The sequence below is a fragment of the Anolis carolinensis genome, chromosome 3, assembly GCF_035594765.1.
Source record: "Anolis carolinensis isolate JA03-04 chromosome 3, rAnoCar3.1.pri, whole genome shotgun sequence".
NCBI classification, from domain to species: domain Eukaryota; kingdom Metazoa; phylum Chordata; class Lepidosauria; order Squamata; family Dactyloidae; genus Anolis; species Anolis carolinensis.
Window position 1 is genome coordinate 104,517,204 of NC_085843.1, and position 17,095 is coordinate 104,534,298.

Consider the following 17,095-nt stretch of genomic DNA (forward strand, 5'->3'; position numbering starts at 1 on the left):
ATTCCATTTACTGACCAGAGATTCAACAGGATCATCAATGATGCCAGCCATTGAACCCTACAAGGCCTCCTGGAATCTCAAAGGATCTATTAGCCTCCGAGGGCAGATCATTTTAATAGGTCCTCCACCCCTGCAGCTGTGATACTAGCCCTGACAACGTGAAGGTATTGATCACCTCTACCCACAGATCCGTATGTTCTGAGCTGAAAATCACATCAAGGGTATGACCTGCTGAGTGTGTTGGTCCAGAAACCAATTGGGATAGACCCATGCTTGTCATGAACTCCTGAGCTGCACCTGACAAACTGACCTCCAGTGGCATGTTGAAATCACCCAAAAGCAAAAGCCTGGGTAATTCCAACAATACCTCCAAGACTAGTTCCATGAACTCAGTAAAACTACAGCTGAATTTTTTATGAAAATCCATTGCCTAAGGCAGGAAAAAAGATATTGATAAAAATTAGTCAAAGATTCAGCATGGTAACATTATTTTCATTTTTTAAAAAAATGTAGACATTGATATTTGTGGGGCATATTTTCAAAAATCACACAAGAGAAGCCTTGCAAAAAGGATTTTCTAAAAATCATTTCAATGAACTACTTTTAAATGTTTGCTGCTTAGAATCAATGATTGAAAATCCTTCATCCCCTAGAAGGGGAAAAAGGGTTACTCGGGAGCAGGAATCTGATGAAGAGCAGCAGAGAAAGAGGATCCAGGACATACTTACAGCACCTACAGATGAGGAGTCGTTTGAGGGATTCTCTGGGGACTAAGATAAGAGAAATGCAAGCTATTTGTGAGGCACCAACAACTAGTGGTACCTTTATGGGGTTCTCTGGGAGTGAAGACTGGCAATCAGGGGATCCAACTGATTCTTGGGAGGGATCTAAGTCTTGACAGGAGATGGAGGAATTGGAGGGAGAGTCAAAGGAATTCACGTGAAGAGCTGGGAGCAGCTGTGGGAGATGGTGATGGGGTGGTGGTCAGTTCATCCTCTGATGATGGTTTGTAGATAAAAGTGGGTTCAGGGGTGAGGGGTCTTTGCAGAAGGCAAGGTTTTGATGTGCGTTCATGTACTGGGTACTGGGAAAGTTTCTTGTAGTCTTTCTGCTGCCTGTTTCATGTTTGAATCTGCAGTTTGGACCTGAACCAGTTTGGCTGGAGACACTGCTTCTGCAGACATTGGAGCAACGCTGCTTTGGATTCCTCGTGCTTTGACCTTGGACTTCTGCTGATGATGCTTCTCTTCTTGCAACTCTCTCTGTTAACCATTTGTGTACTCTGCCTTTTGTTTTGCCTTAGAGTACTTTGTTTGACTTGTTGCTTTTTGCATCCAGTTGATCTGGATTACATTTCTGTTTACCCTTTTGAATCAGGTCTGGTTTGGTTGTTTTGAGTTTTTGACCAGTGGAACTGCATTTAAGTATCCCTGCGTTCCTTTCCTTTTGTTTCAATAAACTCTGTTTTGAAGACACTTTTAAGTCTGGCCCTTTAAGGCGTCTGTGATTCCAACACTAATGCTAGGAACTCAGAAGAAGACAAGAACTTGGAAGGGCAACTATGAAGAAATTGACAAATATCTTGAAATGTAAAATACTAAAGTTAGGCTAGTGCATGAAATCAGTTTCCCATTTCTATGTATGATTGTGAAAGCTAGACAGTAAAGAAATCCGAAAGAAGAATAATTAATTTGAAATTCAGTATTGGAAAAGAGATCAATGGGTCCTTGATCAAATCAAGTCTGAACTTTCTTTTGAAGCCAAGACGATGAAACAGAGACTGCCGTACTTTGGACATATCATAAGAAGACATGACTGAGTGAAAAACAAGACTTGGTAAGGCAGTAGAGAAAAAGGAAGACTACATTCCAGATCAGTGGTTCTTGTGGGTCCTCAGAAGTTTTGATCTACAACTCCCAGAAATTCCAACCAGTTTACCAGCTGTTAGGATTTCTGGGAATTGAAGGCCAAAACATCTGGGGACCCACAGATTGAGAACCACTATTCCGGATGGATAGACTCAGTCAAGGAAGCCTGCAAGACCTAAGTCTGCAAGACCTAAGCAGGGCTTTGGATGAAAGGGCGACTTGGGGATATCTCATTTATGAGGTCACCATGAGTAAAACGTCAACCTAACAGCAGTTAACAACAAACATTTGCTCTGGCCATTTGAACATAAATGGCATTTGGTCCTCTCTTAAAGTGTCAAAGTAAGTTAGGTCTAGGTAGCAGGCATGTGTCATCCATGAAAAAAATGGTTCAATACTCGCTTCTAAAGTAGGGGGCGCTGGCACTTCGTTTCTAAAGTCATTTCCGAATTTTGAAGCAAAAAAATTCAAAACTTTCCAAAGCTTCCGAAGCTTCATATGCACTTCATTAATGGTGAATGCACATGTGCATAAAGGAAAACATTATCGTCAATTGGGAAAATTGAGGGGCCTCTCTCCCCCTCATTTTTTGAGCTATCCTAATGAAATTTGCTACAGTGGTCGAACACATTTAGCGTTTTCCTTATCCTCTGATTTTTGGTAAATTTTCATAGCTTTTATAATAAACCATTTTTTAATAATTGCAGAAATCTGTTCCGGTTTGAAAGTTTCATTGGGTTGTCTTTACTTTGAAAGTCATTGTTCTACTTCAGAAACTTCATTTTTGTGGCTGAAACCTTGTTAAATTGGTGGAGAGAGACTCAACAAACCATAATGTGCTATTTTTATATAGGACGATGTCCCTTGCTGTTTTTCTGACAAAACCAATTAGGAAATGACATTTATCAAACAGGAACAGAAATCATAGCACACCATCAAATCACTCCTGACAGATGGCCATCAGCCTTTGAATAAGTTCTCCAAAGTTTTGCAAAAAAAGCAACTCTGGGAGGAGGAGGAGGAGAATATATGTCCCCACTGCCATATAATCTGGGATAAGATCCTGGGATATAGGCCAGTGTAGATCCAGCCTGATTTCTCTTGCAAATGAGGAGGAGGAGGAAGAGAATATATGTCCCCACTACCATATAATCTGGGATAAGTATCCTGGGATATAGGCCAGTGTAGATCCAGCCTGATCTTGCAAATGAGGAGGAGGAGGAGAATATATGCCCCCACTGCCATATAATCTGGGATAAGATCCTGGGATATAGGCCAGTGTAGATCTAGCCTGATCTTGCAAACAAGGAGGAGGAGGAGGAGGAGAATATATGCCCCCACTGCCATAAAATCTGGGATAAGATCCTGGGATATAGGCCAGTGTAGATCCAGCCTGATTTCTCTTGCAAATGAGGAGGAGGAGGAAGAGGAGGAGGAAGAGAATATATGTCCCCACTACCATATAATCTGGGATAAGAAGATGATATAGGAGTGGGTTTCTTCCCGTGCTCAGGAGTGGATGGGGCTTACACATGTCACATACACAGGAATACAGTAGAGTCTCACTTATCCAACACTCGCTTATCCAACGTTCTGGATTATCCAATGCATTTTTGTAGTCAATGTTTTCAATACATCATGATATTTTGGTGCTGAATTCGTAAATACAGTAATTACTACATAGCATTACTGCGTATTGAACTAATTTTTCTGTCAGACTTGTTGTATAACATGATGTTTTGGTGCTTAATTTGTAAAATCATAACCTAATTTGATGTTTAATAGGCTGTTCCTTAATCCCTCCTTATTATCCAACATATTTGCTTATCCAATGTTCTGCCGGCCCGTTTATGTTGGATAAGTGAGACTCTACTGTACTACTAAAACATAGATTTAAAATGCAACTTTTTCCCTTCCCAGAATTATACACACACACACACACACACACACATATAAAACGTGAGTCCCTTTCCGTCTCAAATCTAGAGAGAAAAGTGGGGTGCCAATAATAATAATAATAATAATAATAATGCCTAGAAGATCAGGGGGCAGAGGACTCTTACAAGTAAAACAAGCAGTCAAAGAAGAAGAACATGCCCTGGCAGATTATGTAAAGCAAAGTGAAGAACCTGCTTTGATTGAAGTCAAAAATCAGAAACTCCTCAAAGTACAGCAGACAAAAAACCAGTACAAGAAAACTGCACTACAAACTAGAGCTGACAGCTGGCACAACAAAACACTGCATGGAAAGTTCCTTGACAAAATTGAAGGAAAAGCTGATAAGGAGAAGACCTGGCTCTGGCTCACGAATGGGACCCTGAAGAAGGAGACAGAAGGCCTGATCCTTGCAGCCCAGGAGCAAGCCATCAGAACAAAGGCAATTAAGGCCAAGATCGAAAAATCAGCTGATGACCCAAAATGCAGACTGTGCAAGGAAGGTGATGAAACCATTGATCATATCCTCAGCTGCTGTAAGAAAATTGCACAGACAGACTACAAACAGAGGCACAACTGTGTGGCCCAAATGATCCATTGGAACTTATGCCTCAAGTACCACCTCCCAGCAGCCAAGAACTGGTGGGATCACAAACCAGCAAAGATCGTGGAAAATGAACATGCAAAGATGCTGTGGGATTTCTGAATCCAGACTGACAAAGTTCTGGAACACAACACACCAGACATCACAGTGGTGGAAAAGAAAAAGGTTTGGATCATTGATGTTGCCATCCCAGGTGACAGTCGCATTGACGAAAAACAACAGGAAAAACTCAGCCGCTACCAGGACCTCAAGATTGAACTCCAAAGACTCTGGCAGAAACCAGTGCAGGTGGTCCCGGTGGTGATGGGCACACTGGGTGCCGTGCCAAAAGATCTCAGCCGGCATTTGGAAACAATAGACATTAACAAAATTACGATCTGCCAACTGCAAAAGGCCACCCTGCTGGGATCTGCACGCATCATCCGAAAATACATCACACAGTCCTAGACACTTGGGAAGTGTTCGACTTGTGGTTTTGTGAAACGAAATCCAGCATGTCTATCTTGTTTGCTGTGTCATACAACGTTGTTGTGTCAATAATAATAATAACAACAACAACAACAACAACTATAACAACAATCCCGCACAGGTGCCACCTTGACGTGGGGGGGGGGGGCTTAACTACTCCAATGATGGCTTAACTACTCCAATGATGACAATGATGACTGCTAACTGCAAAAGGCCACCCTACTGGGATCTGCGCACATCATCCGAAAATACATCACACGGTCCTAAACACTTGGGAAGTGTTCGACTTGTGATTTTGTGATACAAAATCCAGCATATCTATCTTGTTTGCTGTGTCATACAATAAAATAATAATAATAATAATAATAATAATAATAATAATAATAATAATAATGCTATATTATCAGGGTAATTTAAAATAATAGGGGGGGGGGGAATTGTGGAAAATCCTTAGCAGGGTGATAGTTTGCTTTCCCTGCCCATTGGGTGGAGAATTCTAGTTTGGGGTTTTGCCAGCATATTGGCATTGATCCCCCTCCTTTTCCCCCTTTCCTCACTTAAAGTTTCTGGCAAAGGCAGGAGGGGTTTTGCAAGGGAGATCCTGCAGAATTAAAGCCCTGCAATTATCAGGCTCTCCCCCTTCTGCAAACCCTGGTTTAAACGCGGGAAGACGAAGTGGTTTGCAAGAGAGATCCTCCCTCCACTTTTGCAAGCCTGAGTCTAAGCGCGGGAAGACAAAATCCAGGCTCCCTCCACTTCTGAAGCCGGTTTAAGAGACCCATAGAAAGCAACCACTCCAAAACGGGAAGGGGGATTTCTCTCCTGAATAGCAAAGGTTGTCTGAATTAAAACACTTTCCCATATATTTCAACGTTTCAAATTGGAAGGTTAATTCCGAAGCTCCAAATCACCTCGGAAACCCCTTCGGATCTATTTTGAATAACAATTTTATTATGATAAACGACTTATTCCGAAGATTCGTCCATGCCTACTGTTCACAAAAACATAAGCAATGTGCAAAGTCACTTAATGGTTTATGTGACCAAAAGATAGTGGGGAATAAATTGTATGGCAGATATGAATGTGATGGAAAATACATGACTTAGCAACAATGAGGTGACATTGTTACCCCTTTTTTCTTCTGTAAAGGAAGAACAAAGTTACTCCATATGAAATTAAGCCCTACATAATTTTTTAAAGTAGAAAACATTTTTTAAAACGTAACTCTAACATGAATACATTATTTTTCTTCAAAATTTGAGAACAGTAGGTCAGAACTGGAAATGGCATGTCACTTTTGCAGATGTCATAAATTTAGGACATTGATTATTGTAATGACATTTACTTTTGTAATCAAATCCTGTCCATTTTCAGATGGGTTTTTATTAGAAAGAATTCCCCAAATGTGCCACCTTGTATGGCACACAAGTTATTTGCTTGCTTTCCTATAAATTGGACTTATAAAATGCTTTTTTTTAGTTTATATTTTTCATCTAATGTGTGATGTACCTGGATCTATATTAGTTCACTCTAACTATTTTCTTGAGAAAGCAAACTTCAATTAAAATATAAGACCCATTTAAACACCTGAACCAATGATAAAATTTTGGTTTAGACAATACAAAAGTCCTTTCCCCTCCACACAGTGATAACCTCACAAATAATTGGACCTCTCTCCATATAAGGGTCCAGTTAAGACGTTGCCTATTGCCATATTCTTTCCTTTCCATAAAAAAGCAAATGTTCTTATTTAATCAATAAAATTGCAATATCTCTCTCTCTTTTTTTTAAAAAAAAAATCATGTCATATGTGTCATTAAGGACCTCATCACATTGAGGTCCACATGGTGGGAGATAGCAGGGGGATTCACTATTATTAGTGGTGAATTCGGTGGACAGAGTGGGGAACCTGTCTCCCTGTATCACCCCTTACTTATCCCACAGGGAGAAGCGTCGCTGTCTGGCTTCCCCCGTTCTTCTCAATGAGAACACAGGAAGCCTCCTGTGTTCTTCTTGCTCCCTCTTACTATGACACTTTCACCTCAGTTCAGAGACAGAACCCTGCTGGAAATAGATGAACATAATGGGATGGGATCCAGCGGGCTCTGTCCCTGAATTGAGGTGAAAGGGTAGTAGGACGGGCAAATTTGCCCATGTGAATTGAACATATTAATAATGAGTGAAAACATATATTATCTTCTTGGCCTTTTCCTGAAGGATGCTCTCAGGCTATTCAAGTGCCTTATAAGGGAGACTGGGCTGGCCTATTCCTAACATGCTTCTACTGGAAAGCAAATATATTTTTATTCAGCTAGATTTTTTGACAATTGATTGGCTGTTGAGAAAGGGGCTTTTAACAGATAGGCACTGTACCTTTTTTTTAATGGTGAATGGGGAAAAAAAGGGGGGAAAGAAAATTAAGTATAGTCCAGAACAAAAGTAGTATGCATTAGAAAAGAGTGAAAAAAGAGGAATAACAAAAAATGGAGTTGACTTCTAATCATCTCTGTGAGTTTCCACTTATCTTATTTTCTAATTTTGCTTTGATGCTTTCCCCTCTTTATGTCTTTTCCTCTAGGGAACGGGTTGTGATTCAGTACTTAGAATTTTCTATCCATTTTTTTTGTTTCATAAACTGAATAATTACTGACCAGTCCGTTGTGCTTCGTTTCTGTGAATCTTGGGTAATCGCTTGTGTTAATACATCCATTTTCATTATCTCTATCATTTTTAGTATCCATTGTTCTTTTGTTAATAGTTCTTTTGATTTCCATTTTTGCGCTTATGTTGTTCTTGCCACTGTTGTTGAATAGCAGAATAATTTATCTTCATTTCTTTTGATTTCAAAGTCTATCATTCCTAGTAACAAATACTCAGTTTAAATTGGAAATGTATATCTAATTTTTTGGATTTTTTTCATATATTTCCTTATAATATCTTGTTGCTTTTTTGCAAATTTGTGTGATAGAAAGTCCCAATATTCTCTTCACACTTCCAACATTTGTCTGTAGAATTTTGATAATATTTTGAGAGTTTTTGGGGTGTTGGTACATCACCTTTTCCTTCAATTCATCCAAATATGTGTATTTTAATTTTTTATTCCACATTTTCCCCACTCTTCTAATCTTATTGTGTGTCCTATATGAGCAGCCCGTTTGACCATGCAATCTTTAATCTGTTCTTCTTCTGTTGACCAGTCCAAGAGCTTTTGATAATTTCATTATAAATTTCTTTTTTGTTGACATTATTTTCTCCCAAAAGGTGTCTTTCTCTGTGAATTCCATTTTTTGTTTTTATTGTAGCTTTCTTGTATTTGTCTATATTGAATGTGTTTCTGACTATTTGATTAATTTCCTCTTGCATATTTAGTATCACATCTCCATTTTATTTTCTAACAGCTGTTTATAAGTGAGCCATTTCTCTTGTCTTAGTTCTTTTCTGTGTGTGGCTTCCATCAGGAAATCCATAGTGGTGTTTTAATATATAGCTTTTTTTGTATTTTTCCCAAATTTTTATCAATGCCAATCTTATGAAGTGGTTGCCAAGATTTTTCTCAATTCCTGTTCTTCCGTACCAAAAAAACCCTGAAAATGCACTAGTGTTTTAACATCATAGTTTGTACCTTTAAAAAAACAGATCAATTTTTTTTAATAATTCACTAGTGTTTTAACATTTTAACACTGGTTTAACATAGCACTGTACCTATTTTTTTAAAATTTTAGTATAGGGAAAAAGGTGGAAGATAAGTCAAATAAATAAACAAAACAAATGAATATGTCATAAATTACCGTGGGGAGGGGAAATATGGATTAAGTTAAATAAAGAGCTTAGGTGATCAGGCCATTGTTTTTTGAATGGTTGCCAACCAGTTATTGTTGATGATGGCTTCTTTCCCCCCATTAAAGCATTATTTTTACTCTGCTCTTAAGCAGTCAATATGACTAATATTCAAGCACTCTATTGTACTTTAAGTGAAAATGTGTTGGCGCAATGGTAAAGCACAATTGCAGAGTTACAAAATAATATTTTTGCAACGATATATGGGAGCTGTGGTAATACAAGACAGCATTCCAATCCATTAATCAAGTAGTTTAAAATTCTAATGTCAAAGTAAGTGAAAGAATACTAAACAGGTATTAATCTGTTTTTGCAATGTTTCTCGCTGTCACATTTTGTGTGCTGGATAATTTTATCAACCAATGCAGAGAATGAAAAATGAAAACTTTATAAGTGGATCTCTCCTGACCCTCTCAAATGCTATCATTTTCATCTTGACATGATCCACTGTGAAGCTGCTATAACTTGATCCAAGACTAAGATGCAGTCATGTTCATGCAGGAGTGGTAGCTAAAACAAAGCTCAAGAGGAATTTAAATACTAGATGCTTTATCCGAATGGAAGAACATCACAAGTTTAATATGATGGATGAGATAGCCATAGCACCATCTTCAGACTAGTTTCTGGCTTAGCGGTTATCTAAAACAGTGGCAAATTAATTTCAAAGGCGTAGTTAAAGAATGGAGATGGAGGTCTGACTGCCCTAAAACATGCCTCTAGTGTCCCCTCTCACAGTGTAGGGAAACTGGCCATTGATCTCAATGAACTGTAATTTATTTCCTCAGGGAAGATGTAGGGTAGAGATATAGCTTTATGGAAGGGACACAAAATAATGTTCCATCAAAAATTCTGTTTCTCCAATCTCTAGATTTCCAGCACTGCAGCAACTTAAAACTTCAGTTGAGCATTTACAAACACAGTTTATGCATCCAAAGAAAAGTGTCAGGCAAATTTACCAAGGTTATGCTAATACAGCAGTTTATAGAATTTTCATTATCTTACCACCTGTAATGTTAAAAATTTGGTGATGGAAGGAAAATTTCAAAAGGAAGCATAATTCTTATATGGTGATGTGCCTGGGACACATTATTCACCAACTCCTACTTGGTCTCTGAAATGTTTTTTTTTACACTCCTTTGGTGAATGTCACAACATTGTTCATAAATACACATATGTCAAGTGGGAAAGTAGTGGGAATACATCTCCATTGCTAAGACAACAAGGTCAGCCATCCCTCTCTTTGATACAGTTACAGCAGAATGTGGGTGAGCTATTCCCAGAAACTAGTCTTCACCCAGCACTGTACAAGGTTAGCTTTAATGGAGTTGCAAGACTTTTCAGTGATGCAGAATCAGTAGAGTACTTTCTTTTGTCTAATGAAAGTTAGGAAATGAAAATATTCACCTCATGCATCAGTGAGGAAAAGGGAAAGGAAGGACTATTACAGTGGTAGAACATAAAATACTTATTTCTGTCTACCTGATAAGTATGCAAAATTCTACCTTTGATTCTTCTTCCCTTCCTCAGTATTTATCAAATTTACTTGACTAGTAGCAAATTTAGTATGTACATAGAGCCTCTGGCTTTCAAATATTAACAATCTTTAGGTCCCTGCCCTCTGATCATGATGCTATCAAATGCATCCTTTCCCCTGCAGTGCCATTCACTGCATGGGTCCAGGTATATATTCCTTTCAATGCAGGTCAGATGTAAAGTATGGTGTTCAAGCTGTGTTCACATTAGTATTTGTATCCACTGTGCCCTTGAAATTTACTACAGTTTTTAGTTCCTTGTCACTGTTTCCAGGTTTTCATTCTTTGTCATGTTTCTCCTTGAACTAGTTTTGCTTTAAAGGTGTGCTATATAGTTTTCAGGGCCTATAGCTTAACACAATAGTAAACAATAGTTGTCTTCAATAGTTGGGGATAGGGTTTATAGTTTAGATGGATACTATAAAATTCAGGCTAAAATGGGGAAACAATTCATTGTCATAGTAAAATGGAAAACACCAGAGGCTGCTACAAGCCAGAAAACAAGATCAAGGACTTCTTCACATGGCCCCTGGGGCTGTGCTGTTATGCTGGCAGTTGCTGGTGAAACAGCAAGCACACAGGGCACCTTGTGGCTTTCCTTCTTCCCACATAACATGGTGGGGATGGGGGAAGGCACACTGGCATCCTGTTCCTGCCCCCATCATATGGGTGAAAGGGTGGCAATGTATGTTGCTGTGTTGCCTTTTCCCCCATCAGATTGAGAAAGGGGTAAAAATAAATCAAGGTAGCTCCATCGAGCAAGCCAAAACACACTTTCCTCTCCATCGTGGCAGAGGGAGTATCTTACGATGCTTCCACTCCACTTCAGGAGGAATGGGGGCAGGGCCAAGCCAGCATTGTTTGATGGTGCTCTGTGGGCCTTGTCCAGAAGAGGAAAAGGGGGCAATAAAACCCCCAATGTGATGAGGTCACAGAGTGCACACTGGGAGCAAAGAACCCATGTCCCCCTTCACCTCGAAATCCATTGTCTACCCATGACCTCTGAAGTGCTCATAATGTTCTAAAGAAATTTGAATAATTTAAACCAAATTAATTGTGCTCCCCACATGAATCCTGTTTACATGGTAATTTAGCTGAATGCAACCTTCATAGTGCTTTCTTATACAAGGAATACTCAGAGTTTGGTTTGATAATTCTTTCCTCTAAAATATATCCTATAGCACTTGATATTCATTGATAGTCCCCCATTAAAGTACTAACCATGTCTGATGTTGCTTAGCTTCCAAGAGCAGATGACACCGGGTCCTTTTAGGATATTTAGTCCCTGTGCATAGGAAAGCTGAAAGTTCTACAGAGCATTTTCAGAAGAAAAATGTTGAAATCTCAGTAACTGACACTTGGAGCAGAGAAAAGGGAAAAGCTGTTTGGAAAATGAGGCATGGCTATAGGTTGTTGTGTATGGGTTAGGCATACATACCGAGAACACATAGGCTGCAATCCAACATCCCATCAGTGCAGAACAAAGACCCACATGCAAAGACCCATTGCCCATAGTGTATATATTGCACATTACCCTATATAACCACTATGCAAAATAGAACAATATATATCAGCGAACGGATTCTCTTGTGAAAAGCACAATATGCAATGAGCAATACACAACCTCAGTGTCCAATGTGCAACTTCATTTCCAACCCTGTTGGTAGAATATGTCTGTTGTTTTGTTAGAAGTGTTTCAAAACCTTTGGTCTTCCAGATTCAGCTTCTGGAATCCCTGATCCTTGATCAAGGCAATAAGGCTTCTGAGAGTTGAAATCCAAAATACTTGGAGAACTAAGGTTTTGGAAGCACTTCTTTATAGCAACTTGCACATGCATATGTCACTAACTGAATGACAGCCATACTAAGCCATAGTACACCAGAAAGCCAGAAACATTCCTCCTTCACTATTTTATTCTTTTCGCATCTCCTACATTTCCTATATTTATTTACACCATTTGCTCCAGATGATGACTAATTATGCCTCCCCCCCCCCCCCAACATTGATATTACTGGATTTTGAACGATAAGCTAACTTCTCTTTTAAAAAGAGAAAAGGAAAACATTAGGAAAAATGGTTTGAAGGACAAGCATTTCAGTGTTTAATGGTTAATAAGCATTATTCAATCTCTGTATTCCCTTGAGGACACCAAGACCCTTTGCTCATCTGGTTGTGCATTTGTCTGAAGTATGCAATTTATGGAATGAATGTCAGATCTAATGACTACAAACCTAAGCAAACATGATGGAGAAGGGCAACCAAGAGGTTATCTGAGAAGCGAATGATCAAGACAAAGTGGCACAGACTGTATTTTCAGGATGTTTACTTGTACTATATACCTGAAATCCTTTCTGTTGATAACAGGTTAGCTGATGAAAATAGGTTCGTGGTAGGTCACAAAGATGGTGATGCCCCTAATTTGAAGTTATTACTTATTTGTAGATTTTTATTAGTTTGGTCTTTTAAAAATAAATCAACCTATGCCTGTATCTCAAAAGTGACTTATTTTGTAGTAAGGTAATGATTTATTTTCCTCGGAGTATGTATATATGTATGTGTGTGTGTGTAAATGAAAATGTAATAATCATTTTGTGTGCCTTCAAATTATCTCCAACTTAAATTCTGGTAAAGATGCACAGTAATTAGCAATGCTTAAGTAATGTTATGTCTACATGGGCCACATAATATGAAATCCTCTCTCGGTTGCTGTGAGGAATCCCTGCTTCCATTAATACGGTGCAAGGGGAAATGGGATTTACTCTGGAACTTCCAGGATGTTTTGGTGTGATCCTGGTTTTTGGAAAGTTTAGACATCTAGGTCAGGTTGGATCAAACCCATTTCATTGTCTACATTTCCAACAGACCCACCACTCTATCATTCGCCACAAGCAGCTCCCTCTCAGAGGCTTAGAATCATAGAATCATAGAATAGTAGAGTTGGAAGAGACCTCATGGGCCATCCAGTCCAACCCCTTGCTAAGAAGCAGGAAATCGCATTCAAAGCACTCCCGACAGATGGCCATCCAGCCTCTGCTTAAAAGCCTCCAAAGAAGGAGCCTCCACCACAGCCTGGGGAAGAGAGTTCCACTGTCGAACAGCTCTCACAGTGAGGAAGTTCTTCCTGATGTTCAGGTGGAATCTCCTTTCCTGTAGTTTGAAGGCATTGTTCCGCGTCCTTGCTTGCTCACGGTGTTGCTTCTGGTTACGTCACCACAGTGTGCCCAACCATATGATTAGGAAAAGCAACATGAACAGGATGCATATGCAAGGGAACTGCTTCTGGCCTCAATGCTGACCCCAGTGCTATCTTGACATGGCTGACCATTTGAATATTTATTTATTTATTTACAGCACTTTTACCCTGTCTTTATCACCTGAGGGGACTAAAGTCAGCTTACAATAAATAGGCAAAAAGTCAATGCCTGCAAACAATACACTAAACAAAAGTTTGTATAAAACAGCGTAACATTACAGAATAAAAACACATTATACAAAATTTAAAACATATCCAAGTTAAAATCCATTCCTCCAAAATCCTCATACATAAATCTTAGTCCAATACCAAAAGACCCCCAGGGATGCATCAGGGCAGTTCTGGAGCAGTTTACCCTAGAAAATCTGGGTAACACTGCACAGTACGTAGGGCCAATAAGGGTATCACACTGATAGAGATTTCATCGTTTTCTTTCATTATTTCTCTTTTGGTGAACGCATTTAGAGTCAATGCACTAGCCTAAACTAAAAGTGTTTTTGTAGAAATCTCAAGAAGAATTCAAACTCCAAAAAGAAAACAAACTCCAGGCTAGCTATCATTTATGAGAATGTCAACTGATTGACAGGTAAAAACCCCTTTTCTAGGAAAAAGTATAAAAAATTGATTTGAGTATATATTGGATGCTATACTACTACTCCTTAGTGAGAGCTTACCTTCTGATCGCCATGGAGATTATTTTTCAGATACAGGTTGAGTATCCCTTATCAGGAATGCCCGGGACCAAAAGCATTTTGGATTTTTCCCCTATGGATTTTGGAATGCTGTCTTTGCGCATATAGTTGGATTCACAAATTCAACCATCCATGGCTAGAAAATGTTTTTTAATTCAAAGAAGCAAATCTTGATTATGCCATCTTCTGTAAATACTATTGTATTTACTATGCAATTGTACATAATGGGACTTGAGTATTGATTAATGTTGGCACCCATAGTCGGTCTTTGAATCGAACTGCAGGTGATATAATGGGCCCACTACTGTATGTATAATGAGATAGATTGGAGATTGGACCCATTTCTAAAAAAATTATGTTTCATATGCACCTTATACACATAACCTGAAGGTAATTTATACAATATTTTTGACAATTTTGTTTAAACTGAGCCATCAGAAAACAAAGGAGTATTTTGGATCTCAGAACTCTTGGTAAGAGATGTTCAACACAAGTTTACCATAAGTTTTAGGCTTGTCCCATAAATGCTTATATATTTAAAAGCCTATAATGTTCCCAGTCATAGTAAACAGTAAAAGTTGTTTAAGAGTTAGAAATAATGGGAAATATTTCCCATAACTAAGATGATTGTTTTGACTTTATTTGAAATAAATATTCAAATAGCACTTTTTAATTTGATTACTTTGGTAATATCAATGGTATTACTGTTTGTGTTGTTTGAATGATGAAAGACTAATATTTCAGTCAAAAGGAAAGATGAAAAATCAATAATAAATAAAATTAATTATAATTGTTTTCAAAGTAGTTCAAAGCAATATTAAACACTAGTGTGTAAGTACTGTATAATTTGTTGGATCCAGCATCATTCGGATGGTTTGAGCATTGGACTATGGTTCTGGAGACCAGGGTTTCAATTTCTCTTCAGACATGGAAAGCCACTGGGTGGCCTTGGACAAGTTATACTCTCTCAGCTTTTCTCTGAACAAATCGTGCCAAGAAAATCCCATGATAAGTTCTTTTTAGGTTTACCATAAGTCAGAAATAATGTAAAGTCAGACAGCAACAGAATTAGCTAACTTTTTAAATCCAGTAAAACAGTGGATGAACATAAAAATTTTCCCGCTGGAGTGGCACCTATTGGTCTACTCACATTTGCATGTTTTCGAACTTCTAGGTAGGCAGAAGCTGGAGCTAACAGCAGGGGTTCACCCCACTCCCCGGATTCGAACCACCGATCTTTCAGTCAGCAGGTTCAGCAGCTCAGCAGTTTAAACCACTGTGCCATCAGGGGCTTCAGTTTCAATCTTAGTTCTGTGCATTTTAGTGGTATTATATTTTATCTCTGTGTTTTAACCATATTGTACCTCTCTTCAAATCGTGAGGAGAGGCAGGTACCAAATAAAATTTACTAATATTAATGTCAATATTTTCTAAGCAATTGTATATATTGTGAAATAGAAAACATTCCGAGAAAACTCCTTCTGTTTTTCTATTTCAGTGTACTATCTCAATTGTGGCTTACCTTCTACTGTGGTAAAAGTTGGACAGCATTTTTTTGTTGACCGAACTATGAAGGATTCCAGTAGTCATTACAGAACAGAAAAGGGAAGAAGTACTAGCTCTATAAAATGATGTCTCTGCAAAATGAAAGGCATGGAAAACAAGTATTCCTTTTTATACAAGAGATTGACATTATTATCTGTGATACAAGCAGAAGAGAGTTTAAAATCCAGTGCAACTGGCTTGCTCAATAACTATTAATGTTCTGATGAATGCAGAAGAAGGAAACAGGAAAGGCTGCACTATGTAACACTGTCCTTGACATCTCACACATCATACAGTACACCCCCATATCCACAAGTGATATATTTCTGGATCTACTGTAGAAATATGAAACCACAGAAAACAGTGAACTCTATTAAAATGAACAATTTCTGGTGGAAGTTTATTATAGACTTACACAAGAACTCCTAGAAAATACCTAGAGAGAATAACTATCTAGTATTTCTAGGTCCTCCACTGAGATGTACTGGGTAACCAAGAAAATGTCTGGAGATAACAGGTGAAATCACGGGTACTGCTTCTACTGATACTAAAGGGTCATACTAAATCTTTGTCCTCCAGATGTATCTAGCTATTTTCAGCAAAGTAGCATTTGTGTAGAATTGTAGGTCAGAGGTGGAAAATATGACCCTGAATGCAGAAAGTGCAGGGGTTGGGCCTCATGGAAGCCTATACGTGTATGGCTGTACATTGAAGGGTCACTTTGAAGAATATTTTCAGATCACTAATAAATGCTCATTTTTCCTGGGTCACACAGTGGTGGTACACTAAGATGGGATATGCTATCTCCAAACAACCTATTTCTTTGTTTCCTTACTCCCTTTAAGTGATCTGAAATGTTCTCATATCTAACATACACTCCAACTGTCCCAGCTTGGGAGAAGCACTTCATCTTTTCACATCCCATTTTTTCCAGCTGCTGTCCCAATTTTCCCTTCTTGTCCCACTTTCCCTTTTATTCTCAGGGCACTTTAATTGCTACAAACTGAGCTGAAAGAGAAAAAAATGTGCTTATTCAACTCAATGGGGGGACAGGACAGGAAGCAACAGAGCCAAGACCTTCCCAGGAGGCTTAAGTAAAACAAAATTGCTGCAGCAGCTTCAGCTTCTGTATTCTTCCTCATGAAAAAATATTTGTCATCTTGACTACATCTTGGTGTTGCTTGTCTACAAGTGTCCTGATTTTCATCTGTGAAATGTTTTAGGTTATGATCTTAATCTTTCTAAGATCAAGACTGATATTCTTATTCTTACCCAGCATTTCACTTTTACCTCTTCTTTATTATCTCACAAGTTTAAAAAGTGAAACTAGCTTAGCATGCTTTCTCCTGTCCTTAATTAC